Below are 15,596 nucleotides of genomic sequence, written 5' to 3' on the forward strand. Positions count from 1 at the left end.
GTGTTGTTGTAGGCCTAATTAAAACCCAGAAAATAGCCCAAACTGAACACATAGTGATCTATAAGACCAAACCTCATTTGAAAAATGTCAGGAGTATATGAAAGCCTTTTAAAAATGTCTATAGCCTTTTGGCTATAAAACATTTATTGTTTTATAGACAACATAAGCAATTACAACTGCCAGCAGAAGTAGGGTCAGATCAATAATTACGCATGAGTCGCACCTGGTAGCCTATAGCTGCCTGACGGAGTTGCAACAGCTCTCCTCTCCGCAAAGTTAAATTAAACCATTAGGCTATGGATTGGTAACCATTCCATTCTAAGCAAACTAATGATTAATGACTATTTTGCGTTCCCCCTTTTCAACTTCTCACCAACAAATACTGGATTAATTCTTCATGCACCGCATCACATCACATCACAGAAGCAGCGGACTTCAGGTAATGAGTGCGTTATTGTAATATGCTGAGTCTGGCTGACAAACAGACAGACAGACAGACAGACAGACAGACAGACAGTGATTTATCCAGATGCTTTGCCATTAGGCTACTCACACGAGTAATGTAAAGAATATGCTGACAGACAGACAGAATAAAAAGAGTCCACGAATAGGCCTACACACTCGCTCATAATGTCAAAAAAAAAAGAAAAGAAAATTCTCCTCCTCCGGCTGCTCGACGCGATCCTGCCAGCAGCGACAGTTCTGCAAATGCTAAGGTATGGTAACATGGCTGTTGTCTTGCACTTGTGAAGGCAAGCATGCAATTACACCAGTCATGTTGCCAATACTTTTTAGCAACAAGCATGATGAATTCATTTTAAGAAGTACATTTTATTATTTTCTCCTGTAATCAAGGTACGTTATACCATACCCATGTGCGCCTCTGTAGTCTACTCGCTCGCGTGATGTCGCATCCATTGGTGCGTTATACGTTTTTTCCGACTTTATATCGCCCATCCCCTTAGAATGCTCCATATAAATGTTGTTCCAACCTTCATCTTCCAGGTGGCTTTTATTGGCGTTTTAAAAAACCTCTATGATGTAGGCCTAACTTCAGCCAACTGGCTGCACCGCGGGACTCATTGAATATGCGAACAGACGATAATAATATGGATTTAATTGGGAGCATAATTACAATGTAGACCTATGTCTCATTAAAAACAACATAGGCTATATTTTATAGTTGAAGGGTAAATACACAGTAGCCTATATGTACGGGCATATGTACTACAGCATTTTGCATGACATGGTGCGTTTCGTGTAAACGCAGACAATACGAGTCAATGAGGAGCCAATGCGAGGTGTAAAGGCGATCTCATTTTGATAACGAATCCAAAATGAGATCGGCAGCGTCTCCGTCTAATAAGGGCCTAAACCTTAGGTGGAATTTCACTATCACATACTAGAGCATATTCGCATGCATCATTTAGCAGCTTAATTATTGACAATGAAAGATCTCAAATTAAACTCTGTTCAGAGACAAAGTCAGAGACTATGGCTTTCTCCGATTGAAGCAGAGAAGGGCATTTATAGAAAGCTCCATGAAACAAATGTTTGACACTGCATAATGACAGCATTTCTCACTTGTAAAACTAATGTTGGAGCTGCAGCCATTGCATTTTGTAGTCTTGCTAGCTTGAGTCCAGGCCATCAGTTATGACGTAGGTCAAACATTTACTCTGCACCTGATGCCAACAGCTGCAGTCTCAGACAACATGGTGCCAAAGCCTTGAGTAAACAAAGAAATTGTGGCTTTAGAAAGGCCTGTACTTCTGTGGGCTCAGTGTGAAAATTGATGTCAATGTGAATGTGAAAGGGAGCCTTGTGAACTGCTAAACCATCAACATGAGGAGACGAGTGCAAAATCCTGTGTGTCACTTTAACTCTAAAGTGCCTAAAATGCCTGTAAAACCACAAGAGTAGTGGGACATGAACACGAGAGGAATAGAGGGGGCAATCACCTTTGTTCTTTCTGCCTGGGATGACCAAGTTTCCCTTTCAGACTGAACAAACATGTCAATCAGGTCAGAAAATCATGTGGAATGAAGGCCAACAGGGCCAAATGAAATTCGAAAGCCTTAAAGGTATTATTAATATGCTCTAAGTTTGTAATTCCATTTACTACACAAAAAGGAGTGACAGACAAAAACACAAAATCAATTCTAGCCAACATGCAGCAAAACCCAAATGTTGAGGAGAGAGAAAAAAAAAGGAACCCATTGATCTCCTACAAGTAGTTGTCTACTAAATAAATTGTGTAGGAGGAGACAATTCTTCCTTTTCTCACTCTCTCCATTGTGGGTGTCTCAGCAGCAGATGGTCAGACTCTTCACCATCTCTCAGTGCCTCCAATCACACACTTGACTCTAGGAGCTTTGTGATCCACAGACAGACTAGACATTAGACCACTGTTTCCCAAACACAGACACAGTTTTTTGTTTCCTACAGTTTGGGTTTAATTATTATGCGCCGCGTTGTGAGCTTGTAGATCAGCTATTTTCACTGATTTGGGTCCCTGGCAAACGCCTAATTTCTCTTTTAGGTCACAGGGAGTGTTCACTACTGTGCTTTTTAAGTTAATTGTGTAAGTTGTTACTATAACTGTATTTTCATACTTTTATAAAAATAATAACTCAAAATATTGACTGACATTTTGCACCACTAGATGTGTCTAAAACATAATGTACCCCCAGGCTTTGCGATGCATCATTAACACAGAAATTGTGCTGTAGTAGTTTTAATAAATGCTATTTTATTTGAACAATGGCCTTTGTCTTGGTTCTGGATACTACTGGCTCTATATAGCAAAATGGATGAAATAACAGTTAATCATAGGCTAGGACAAACGCACAGTGAACACAATAAAAGCAATGGCGGGGAAACCCCCTGATGGCTAATCATACAGACCCCCTGCCATGTGAGCAGTCATTACATCTGTTGTCCTCAGGTTTAAGCCAGCGATTTAACCATATGACAAGCACATCACCCACTGGGCAAAATGGGAGGAAATAGAGACAGTGTGCCAAGAATACCAGCCCCTCCTCACCATGTCACCAAACTCAACCTGTCTCTTTTCAAAACTCTCAACTGGGAGATGAGAAGAAACACTTAAGTCTGTATATTTGGCTATTATCTCTTTGTCATGGTCTGTCATATGTGTGGAGAAGCAATACACATAGGCAGCACAATTAAAAAAAATAAACATGTGGTGTGGAATTAATAGGTACACTGTTCGTAAATATTGAGTAGAGTGGATGTTTAGAACAAGAGGTATCAAACAGAGCTGTGTTTGACTTTGAATGGGCTAAATCTGAATCCCACTTAAGGGGATCCGTCGTTGTGAAGAAGTGATGCACGATCCAAGAGAGCTGCATGATACTGAGTGAAGATGTAATCACACCCTTTATAGGATAGCCATCATAGCCATCATCATGGTCATCACGATAGATAACAGGCTCCATGTCCTCCTGCTAATGTTCAAGCTGACATTGTGTTTTGATTGAAGCACTGCAGGACCCTCAAGAGGTAACAGTGAATGACAGAGTGAATGTGACAACGGAAAACAATATTCCAGCTGACCCATAGCAGGACCAATGAAGCTGCCAAACATTCCACAAGATGTCCTTGTTGTGATATATTACATTACTCCTTTTAAACTGACACTTTTGGCTTCCAAGTCAATACTCCAGTATCACTAGTAAACCTCCATCTCCGGTTGTCCCTCTATTGCTGTGCAATCTCATACAAACGTCTTAACGTGTCAATATGAGCTCTGACCCAAGTCAGCCTATGATGTGGATTGAATGATTAGACAGCCTGGTGTCATCAATCTTTCTACTTTCTCCTGGGCCTAGATGGGGTTATCGGACCATGGGCATCATTCAGAGACCACCTGGACGAGTCAGGTTATTATAGGTAGATCTCATTCACTGTTGCTGGGTAACTGGAACGGCAGCCTTATTATTGAAGAATAGTTTAATTTGCTATGCTTGGGGAACAATATTTGGTGGGATGTGCCAGACAGAAGCCATAAATGATGTAACAAGTTAATAGTATGAGCACCTCTCAGAGATTTGATACCAGTTTCTGGAAACGGGTATTTACCCTTACTATCTATATTTCTACCATGTACATGGTTTTCTATGTCCTGCACAACTTGACATGACGTAAGTCAGCACCATTTGGTAGTTGCTCTTATAAAGCTGCCCTGACACGGCAATCCCAGGAGTCCCTGCTAGCCTAGCACACAGTGTACCGTAAAATGAAAATGACTGACCAGAACCAGGCTCAGTGTTGATAGATACTGTTCTATAAACCCATCACCACACTCATAGATGGGAGGATTAGGTACTGGGAAACTAGGTTGACTGTTGGATGAAATTATGAGGAAAGGAAGGCTGTTCTGGGCTTATGGGAAGAGAGCAAGACAGGTGTAGCATTTGCAGAGCCCTGTCACAGAGGGACAATGAGTAATAAGTGGCATTCTGTCTTGTACATAGGACTTTCCAAATGCACTTCTGATCATCTTAGCCAGTAGATGAAACTTAGCGCAACAACAGAAAACTCTGCTGCCAGGTTTACATATACAAACAACACTAACAATATTTTCCTTAGCTCATCTGTCTGTGTGCGTGTGTGTGTGTGTGCGTGCGTGTGTGTGTGTGTGTGTGTGGGGGGGGGGGGGGTCCATTATATGCGCTGCTGTCCCCAATCACATACAATCAGATTAACACAGCTTTAAAATACAAGAAATGCAGTGCTTGTTCTGAGCCAGAAAGATGGAGAACAGCATGTCCTGAGCCTGCCTGAGTGTTTTTGCCTCGTCACTGCTCAAAGCCTCCACACCCTCCCCCACCTTTGGCCAGCAAGCAACCAAAATGATGGGCCAGACAGACAGACAAGACGAACACAACCTCCTTCCTGCTTTTCTCAAGTGCTTGTTAACTAGCTAAATATTTTTGGGTGACAATTTGTGATATACAGTAGCTGATAACTGGAATAATGTCCGTTTGGCAGTGACAATGCTATTTTGTTGTTTCATTATTTGCGGAAAACAATGTTCTAATACATTTTTTGAAAGTCCATTGACCACTATACGGGACTAAAGGAACAAAATGGGGTGGTTGAAAGAGTGAAGGTTACTGTGATGATACATCAGATAGGGGGAAGAGACAATTACTTTGTCTTCAATAACAGTTGCCATGGATACAGCCTCCTTTTCAGAGTTGGAGGCTGTCTGTCTCAGTGGGAACAAATACTGCCGTCTACAGCCAGCATTAAACAGCAGGAAGCCATCAAGGTCCATCCCATTCTGAAGTTGGAGTAAAACGTTGCCTGCTGAGGTACCTTTTTTTGGCCGTTTCTGAAGGCAGCATCAGAGAGCCCTAAGGGTAACAAGATAGAAAGGCAGAGCACGGGTACTGTAGGTAACATTGGTTTGCCGTCAAGTGGTTCAATTAACAGGTGCTAACAAAAGGGCTGCACTTGTGCATGAGCCACACAAACATCATGTTCATGATGCCCATAACGACATGGAAGCCTACCTCCTTCAGATTGATCAGGTGACTCAAACCAAATTAGTTTTTTCCTGTATCTGTGTCTATTTTTGGTGTGTCTCCTGTTGAGGGCAGGTTTGTCAGGCTGACTTAGGGTATTGGTTATGTTTTGTCTTGTTTGTGATATGTAAAAATACGTTTTGTATGGCAAACTGTGGAAATGGAAACTAAGAGCGAACGACACAAACTGACGGATGATGAGAAGATCAGATTTACCCAGCACATTTGGAGGGGGCATTGTGCTGAAGGAGAGGTAGGGGAAGCTAGGCTGTTGATGGCCTTGTATGTGGTGAGTAGTAATTTATTATTCAGTGACAGACATAGGAAGAGATGTAAAAAAAAAAAAAAAGAGGAACAGAGACAAGTTTTGTTCACCTTGGGATGGTCAGATGGCCAATGTATTCAAGGAGATTAATCCAGTTCAAGACAAGACAAGAATATGATGAATCCTACCAAACTCCCACACCCTTTCCCTTGTACTGCTCTCCCCCTGTCCATGTCAATATTTCACACTGTAGCCATGTTTAAATGAGAAGCCCAATTTTACAATAGATTGAGAAGTGAGCTGTTGTACTCCATGGACTGGTGAAGCTCTACAGGGGGTCTTAAGCCCTTTGCACACAGGCGCGTTTATCCGCACGGATAAAACGGACAATTTCTTTTTTTTTAAAGAAAACAATGATTCTCTACGACCTCATGCACACCGGATCCGAATTAGCCGTGCGACGAGCGGCTGCGGCCGTGCGTTTTTTTCTCGATCGAACCCAGTTCGATTTGTGCGTCTTGTCGCATGCGGTAAAAAACTCATCACTCCTTTTATGACTCCTTTTGGGATCCGCAGCGCCGATTCCGCACAGCATTGCACACCAAATCCAATGAGTTTTATTCATGCAGCAAACGAAAAAAAAACGCAACTGTCCTGTGTGCAAAGGGCTTTACTCTTACCTAATGCAAAGCTCACTTTTCTAGAAACCAAAACAATCTATTGCACACACATCTGAATTCCAGGTCACAACATACTGATCTGTGTGTACAGTGTTCTGACATGAGGAGCCAGATAAATGTCCAGCAGAAGGTTGTCCTTCATTTCATCCAGTAGTTTGAGACAAGAGGCGTACTTGGATTCGTAGAACGTAAAGATGATGTCACGCACTTGTGGCTCTAACTCTAGAAATAACTTAAAGGTGCTGCTGGAAATGAAATTTCGTTGGAGCTCCTGTCTGTCAAATGTTGCCAGTGCACAGAAACCTCCGTACACGGCTACGTTACTGGGAGACAGAAGCACTGGAAAATCACAGAATCAAAGAAAGGAGTGAGCAGCAGAGATACATTTCTGTGTAGTTAAAGTTAAACAAAGAAGTTACAGCAGGTATTGTATATTGTATATACAAGGTTATAGAATGTGCTGGATAAGAGATAGTTAATTATTATTAATAGATAATTAACCACGTCTTAAATTAAACCCTCTAGTAAAACGAATCTGAATTACAACTGTACTTGGACCGCTTTTTTCTCTGCCTACACCGAATCTCTCTCACCGGTCTACAAGCTTACAACGTCTCATTTTCCTCGTACTGATGCCCCTGTGCCTCTAAGAGTAGTCTGTGGCGGTGACCAAGGCCTGCATCAGTAACACAACTCGTTGCCATGGGCTACACATTAAGGTCCTGCTCCAAGATGCCAGTCAGTATTGGGTTTAGCCCAATACTGGAACAAGTGAGACACAGACTGAGACTTCGTCCCTCAGAAAGCTCTTGGCTCATGTTACATTCCTGATTCATTTAGCCCATGGGGTATAATGGCGTAGTCATGGAAAAAACAGTCCTGAATTAAATTAAGACTTGTTATAGTTCTCTTTGTAGCAATTATAGCTGGAACACAAAGATGACATGGCATTCACTGCAGACAGCTTTTTCCCCCCTTTTTTGCGACTGTCAGGTCGCAGTTACTATCAAAACCTCCACTTGCTGTCTGTCAGTCCATCCGTCTGTCCGTCACGTCACGTCACACTTTTGGCCCTACTCTTATCTCCGGCTAAGTTGCCCCTATCCATGCCAAACTTTGCACACACACTCCTTGGCTGGCAAACCACAACCTCCACCCCTGATTTCTCACATGCCCTCTTCTAGCGCCACCATGAGGTTGCTTTTTGCAGACAACATTAATGGACACTGCTCCAACAGATGTTGCCTAAAAATCACGCACAGCAGAACACAGTATCTCGCAACTCATGTCATCAACGTGCATCTGTCTAATTTCCCATATTCCCTCCTGATAGGCTATGATTGCCTTCTTAAGTTTGCTGGATTGCTCCCTTTTCAAAAAGAAAAAATATATAATAAATCCGCAAATCATGAACACCACATGCCTTTTCTTTGCAATTAGCCACGCACATTCCCTCCACATATAGGCATACATGCCACTTCAAATCTTCACATCTACCTGCACATGCCCCTGTTCTAGCACCACCATGAGGCTGCTTGTAAACATGCGACCTGACGGTCCGATTAGGGAGTCTTACTGGTGTACTTTGTACATATAGTGTTTTATATTTGTTGATGATATTGTATTTTGGTGTTATTTCTATGCTATGTTGATGAATTGCATACATAGGACCACAATGGAAACAGGTCCCCAGGACTTAATCCTTTTAGCTCAAATGTCTGACTGTATCCCTTGCTGTTCACATCTGTCTCATAACAATATTCCATCAATCAATCAATGAAAAGTGACGATGGAGGGAGAACAAAACATTTGCTTGTGATGCTTGGCTCTATTCTCCCATCTCCCTTTGGCTTTATACGTTTGTATGCTTCAAAGAGATGGCAACAGGGGATGATACAGAACTACTGTAGACAGACACGACACAGGGTTTGCTGATTCAGCAGAAACAATGGCAGTATAACACATTGGAGTGAGATAGTAAATTGTGTAGTTGTGCCTATAACCTATTGTCTAACCAGTTTAATCCCATACTAGACATAGGGAAAGAGTTGAGAAGGTTGAACACACATCTTACCTGCCATCACCTCAAAATGATCACATTTTATGTTTTTTGTTTTAGTTTTTATCAGATTTAAGAGTAACACATTTGTATTATTAATTATTGCATAAGTGCTGCATTTATTTATGTATGATTAAGCATCATCCGGGCTGACAAAGCAAATTAACTATCTGGCAGGTAAAAGTAAAGGCTGTGTGCACCAATTCATATACCAGGTGCAAATGTAACTAGCTGTAAGATAGCAGTCAACGTCATGATTTGAGCTTGAATATTGAAGCTGTGTATGTAAGTGCTAGCTAGTAGTAGTAGTATTATGGCATTATCCAGAAACTATTATTGTATGTTGCATGCAGCCTACTTTGTAGTGGCATGATGATGTGCACAGATGAGATTAGTTAGTCTTGTTGAAACTTCAGAGGTTGATAGGTAGATGATACATGCACCAGCTCATGCTGTGAAAGGGCTTTTATTCTTCACTTATCACCTCTACCTTATACCCTCTGTGCCACAGGTATTCTCTGCTAGCTAGCCATCTGCCATCTCTATGCATTCATGTATACAGTCCCTGTACATCTGTGACTCTTTGGAACACGAGGTACTCCACTACACGTTCTCCTCGTCTTCCCCCAACGCCCCGATTCTTCTCATCATGGCTACGCACGTGGCACAAGGTCCTCGATAGAACAGAGGTGTGAAATAGCAGCATGCCATGGCGTTGGTTGGGGTGGGTGGTGGATAACCATAGCTTTTCATCATCACATGGATGAGAAATAGCAGATTTAACACTAACGGCTCACATGCGTACAGTGTAGATGGAGCCAACATCGGTTACTTAATAGCTGCAGCGCTCACGTGTGCCGGCGAGTACCACTCCCCTATACCCCATCCCCCACTGACTGACACGCATGCACGCCAGAGCCGTAGAGGTACAAGCGTGAGTGGTTTCTTCCAAACACGCCCATTCCAAGTCACACCGGCACAATGAGAGAACAGAACACACCACAATGTGTTCACAAACACCCAAGAAAGGCTAGTACAGAGAAAGGGCCGTTGGACTTACGAAGCAGTTGAGCATAGAGCAGGCGATCCTTCCTGCGAGGCTCATGATGATGGTGAGAGAGAGGTGGAGGTGGCGCAGGGCCGTGCCTGACCGACACGCAGCCTACGGAGCAGCAGCAGCAGCGCGACCGGAGCACGAAGGGCAGGCATAACCATTCTTCTCCCCGGCGAGAGCCTCTCTCCCTCCGCAGCCCTGCCTGCTAGACCCTCTCCCACCTCACCCCCACCCCCCTTTCAGCACGTTGGGAGGTGGTCCCAATTGGCCCCCCCACCCCCCAACAGGATCGGGTCAAAGGCGCAGAGAGTGAGCCTGAAGGAAGCCCCTATTGCGCGGCCACAAGGATAATAATGGCCCATAAAAATAAAAAATAAAATTAATTAAACACACAAGTCCACTGTTGAGGTAATAATGGAACAAGAAAATACAGAGCCAGAGAAGCGAAAGCAGGTGCGCCTGCCTGCCTGAAGCACGCAGGATGAGGAGACCGCATGTTAAGAGAGGAGAGAGAGAGGGAGAAAACAGAGGGAGGAGGAAAGAGGCTGGGACACGGAGGCAGGGAACTGACTGATGCTAAGCCCCACCCCTCCGCATGCTCTGCATCTCACTGTTTCACTTGCTCGCATTGCTCTCCTCCTCTCTCTCCCCTCCTTCACCCCTCACCAAGATCTCCCTCACCACCCTGAGGATGCGCCGTCTGCCATGTGCCACATTTATATCAAACACACGCTAGCCACCCAGTCAGTATCACACGCTTTGTCCACAAGGGTTGTGCTGCTCGTATTAACAGTCATGGCCTCAGGAAAAACGTAACAAAATGCGAACCATAAAGGCGCTGGCATACAGTACATGCACCGGCAGGGAGGGGGGAGTAGAGACAGACACACCTCACCACCAGTGAGACAGGCACTAAAAGCAACTCATTTGGTCTGGGTGGACGATTGCGATTCCATCCATGTGTTGACTGTGTACGAGTGCAGTAGGGAAAGAAGGAGAAGAAAGAGAGTGTTAGCTTGGAAAGTGAGTTTATGCAGAGAACCCCAGTGACACAGCATTCTACAGTGTCTGCCTCTCTCTCTCTCTCTCTCTTTGCCAGTGTTGTCTGTCTGTGCACTAGCTGCGGCACAGAACTGCAGCCGCAAGCTCCTCTGTTCCCCAAGGGAGAGGGAAGGGTGTGTGTATGTGTGCGTGTAATACAGCATGCAGTACGCTTCAAGGGGCAGACACAAGCCCCTCCTCCTCGCATCTCTCGCACCCCCCTCCCCCCCCGGGGAGAGTCGTGACTGGGGAGACACTTCTGCACCATGTGCTTGCAACTCCATGGTTAGACAGGAGGGAGTTGAATCATTCCTAGCTAGGGTTCATTAACACTGGTTAGTCATTGAAATACATAAGCAAAATAAAATAATAAAATAAAATGCAGAATAAATAGTCATACATGTTGGATTCGGTTTCTGTGTCTCAAACACAACACACTTTGTATTGTTCACTTGTATTGCCATATCCGACTTACAGTGTGGAGGTACATACAACATACAAATCGAGATTTATCATTTGAGAGGAAAGTTTAATTTAAAGAAACTGTGTTCGTACCACTATGATGATTATGTGCATTGTGCACTATTTGGGCTATACATAAAATATTATATAACTATAAGTGTTAGTGTAGTACACGTGAGTAGGTAGTAGGTGTATAGCCGAATCCACAGAGCGCTGCGCTGTAGTTGCAGTGTTGTGTTGCCACTTGGCAACGCAGTTGTGATTGTGGATTAGTCTATACTAGTGTATATGTACTGTACATATACAGTATTTTCTGGACTATAAGGCGCACCTGACTATAAGGCGCACTGTCAATGAATGGTCTATTTTCAAACTGTTTTCATATATAAGGCGCACCTGACTATAAGGCGCACATAATAGACGCTTATGCATCCAACAGATGGAGCTGTGCTAAAGGGAATGTCAATGTCAATGAATGATCCATATATAAGGCGCACTGTAGTTTTTTGAGAGAATTAAAGGCTTTTAAGTGCGCCTTATAGTCCGGAAAATACGGTAATATAACATAATGAGGGTATGCCGGTATACTAGCATAAATGGAACAGAGATATTTGTTGCACAAGTGTTTATTAAGAGCTCTGGTGTTTTCTACCAACTGGGATTGTCTTTGCATGATTTATGCTTGTGACATGAATAACGAACTAAAAAACAACGTGTCGCGCATCAGAGTTTTGTCTGTGGAGAGGACCAGGCTAAGCATTTCAGGGTAGCGTGAGCAAGCCGCAAGCGGCAGTCGACCGACGGGTCGAGACCCCCTAACGGTCGCCACATGCCATTATGGCGTTTTACTGGTATTTCATTTGTGGTACACCTGCATCTCTTTATCATGCTTCATATGAGTCAACTAGCTTGGCTTAGAGAACCAGGCTGCTGGAGAGGGGTGAGTGATGCATGGCAGTGGTTCTCAAGTTAACCTTTTCTGAATCAGGAACCACTTGAAAAACCTGGTGATTACAGCCTCAAATCCATAAATTCTTCTATGTATTGTGTTACTGTAGCAGCATTTATATATTTAATGATTCTTCTTACAAAACATTGACATTGCATATTAACTATAAACATTAGGAGATTGCAGGCTGAGGTCCTTTAGTATCCAATTCAACTTGTAGGAGTTGAAGCTGAGGTTACATTGAGTCCCACAGATAAATATTGTGAAAATAGCTGATCTAGCTTGTAGATCGGCAAAGCTGATACCATTCAAAGCCGATAGAGGCATTATCGGCTGATCGCGATCACTCACCGATCAATCAGCACATCTCTAAACATTATTATTTTTAATATAAATGTTATATTATCGTTCAAATCTTAATTGCGTTTGCTAATTAGTTGGGGCCCACTTGCAATATCCTCACGGCCCAGCAGTTGGCTCTGGCCCACAGGTTGAGCATCACTGATGTATGGCACTCATGTGCACTGCACCGTGATTTCCACCTCATCCTGTAAATGGTTCAGAGCGTCCACTGCAGCAAAATGCAATTCTGCAAATTAGGCACTTCTACAGATTTCCGCTACGTGCATATACAGTATATGCCTCTGACATGTTTACATCCCACAAGCCATCTGAAAGTATATGCTCCAGACCATGATTTAAATCTGTCGTGCTAGCTTTTCAGCATAGCACATTTTTGCCAGACCCATGAAATGGGTAGGCCTACATAAGCAAATGTCGGTCTGTCCGGGTTTTCTATATAAAGGGTATATATGATGATGACATGATGATGACATGCCTACAAAAGGCATGATGTCATAAATGATGATGACAGACAGGGGGTCTGGCACAACCAGGTTGACCTGGTCTAGTTTCTTTCCATAATGTGCTTGGGTTGTTAGTGCATGAATGCGTATATGACGTGTACGCATGAGTGGTGAAATAACTGGAACATTTCACTTCTTTCTTGCGATATTGAGCCATTATTAATCGCTGTAGATCACTGCGGATATCAATGATTTATTTGGGCTTTTTGGATGAATTCCAAATGAGTGTACTTATTGAACTTCTAGAAGTGTGCTCTCACACCGAGCATGGCTGGGCCTGGGGGCAATCCCTTGTTAGACAACAGCAACCCCACACAGCTTTTTGTGCAGACATTCTGTCTCCTACAATGATATATCGCCTTTTGTACAGTGTGTATAGGCCTACTATAGGATATGACCGGCAGATATTTATTCTCATGGAGCAGCTTACAACACCATTTTTTCTTAAAAACAAAACAAAACAAACAGCAAGAAAAAAAGTCGCTATCCTCACTCATATGCTTTAAAATACCATTTACATTCTTCATATTTATCTCTTCTCCAGATCAAGAGCTGCCACCATTTTCGAAACAGACTGACTTAAAGCCATACTGTGTAAGATGCCCAACTAGTGGTCATTAGCCCTATAGCAAACCGCGGTCGCGTCCGCGTCTTTCGGACGTTTTTCGTACCTTCAGACCCCCGCGTCTGCCTCCACCTCGCTGAGATCTATCTTTTAAGGGGTCCCTTGTTCCTGTGCGTTCAGTAATTCCAGAGATACGGACTCCTTCACCCTGCCTGGTAGGCGAAATTACCTAGAGAAGGGATGGTACAAACGGGCGACAACAAATATGGCTGCCATAGCGACCCCACTTCAAGATGCGCTGTGATTGGCCGGCAGTTGTATAACCCTCGCTGTGATTGGCCGGTAGTGTGATGACGCAATTTTGGCGCGAGATCCGGTCCACGGCAAGGATCTCAGTTTACATACAGAGAAGGCTTTACAGGCTGAAATTCACGGCGCGGATCTTCTAAAACTTTTGTGATTTAATAGTTAGGAGAATTTTAAGATTTGTTTTATAAAAAAAGTTACATAGTACAACTTTAAGTGTATGAATGAACTAACCATGAGCCCAGAACAAGCAAAATGTTTCTTTCCTCTTTCTCCCAGCCCTGCTACAACAGTCAGTCAGCTCCAGATATGGTCCCGTGTCTCATGTTATTTTAGGAAAGGAGGGCAGCAACTCACCCAGGCAGAAAGCCGGCTGGCATGTTGACACACAGTTACAGGAGTATGTTACTGAGAGATGAGTCATTAGACTACAGGTCTAAATAGAGCTGAATCCAAATGCACATTGTATTTGCTGCCCTCTGCCACATTATAATATGCAATCCTGTAACTTACTGTAATTGGGAGAAATACCAACACAAGTTTTGAAAATATTTCGCATTAAAATGTGTATGCAGCTCAAAACAAAATATATACTTAAATATTTGAGTACAAAATCTAATAAACAGTATCTGCATTACTCACTAGTGTACTGGCTATGGCATTACCACCTGCTAGACCTCAATCAATCTATTTTTCGGACAGAAATGGTAATTGGTGCAATTATATAGTGCCTTTATCCAAAGCGCCTTGAAATGTGCATCACATTCACCCATTCACACACAGACTGGCGGAAGAAACCATGGCACGGCACCAACCTGCTCATCGGGAACAGTAAGGGCTTTAGTATCTTGCTCAAGTACACTTTGACACTAATCCAGGAGAAGCCGGCAGAGATCGAACAGGGAACCTTTCGATTCCCAAGTGGCCGCTCTACCTCCTGTGCCACTGTTATACCCTACTATCCAAAATCATACTATCAATCCTGCGTACCATGTGATGAACTGTATTCTTAAAGGGGTTAGGCAGGGCTGAGTAGTGAGTACCATGGCAGCGTGCATCTGGGCAATCTTCACTTGCCAGCAAGAGGAGCAGAAGTTTATTATCCACAGACCCTCACCCTACATGCTGACAGCTGACAGTGGGCTGTCAGGTGACTTGGGGACACAAAGGGTCTTCCCGGTGGTGCAAGGGTAAAGGTCCTGCCCACTCCCATGTAGGGCTGTCACGATATGACATTTTACATGACGATTAATTGTCACTCAAATAATTGGCGATTAACGATTTAATTGTGTATTTGTCGTTGATAATTACATTTCTGTTTGGCTTTTAGGCTTTGAAGTTGCATATGGTAGATATGACACGTAACCTAAATATACAAATATATTGCTGACATATTTGACAACTTACTACTTAAAAAATAACATTGATAGTGGAAATAGCCGATCTACAAGCTCACAACGCGTCGCATTGTGAGCTTGTAGATCTGCTATTTCCACTATTTCTGACATTTTTCAACATTCACGATTATGACGATTATGACAAAATAATTGCGATAATGTCAAATAATCACGATTAGACGATTATGTAATAATTGTGACAGCCCTACTCCCATGGATACTGGGGTTCCAATACTCCACAGTGCTTCTGGGGCGGACAAATACTCCAATGAAAACAATTGGCCGGGTTCAGAAAATCTAATCCCTCTGACACACTGAGAGACTTCTATCAGGAGTAGCAGCTTCATCCTCCATGTCTCTGAATCCCAACACCAGCTTTCAGAGAAAGCATGACCTT

The 15,596-nt window shown here is 43.2% G+C and overlaps 1 protein-coding gene across 2 annotated transcripts in view; it reads right to left on the reverse strand.

Annotated features, from left to right (window-relative positions):
* The window catches only part of mtmr4 (myotubularin related protein 4), a 67,553-nt gene that overhangs the window by 34,000 nt on the left and 17,957 nt on the right, over nt 1-15,596 (reverse strand). The window lies entirely within an intron of this gene.

This window comes from Nannobrachium achirus (assembly GCF_963921795.1).
Source record: "Nannobrachium achirus genome assembly, chromosome: 19".
NCBI lineage: Eukaryota > Metazoa > Chordata > Actinopteri > Myctophiformes > Myctophidae > Nannobrachium > Nannobrachium achirus.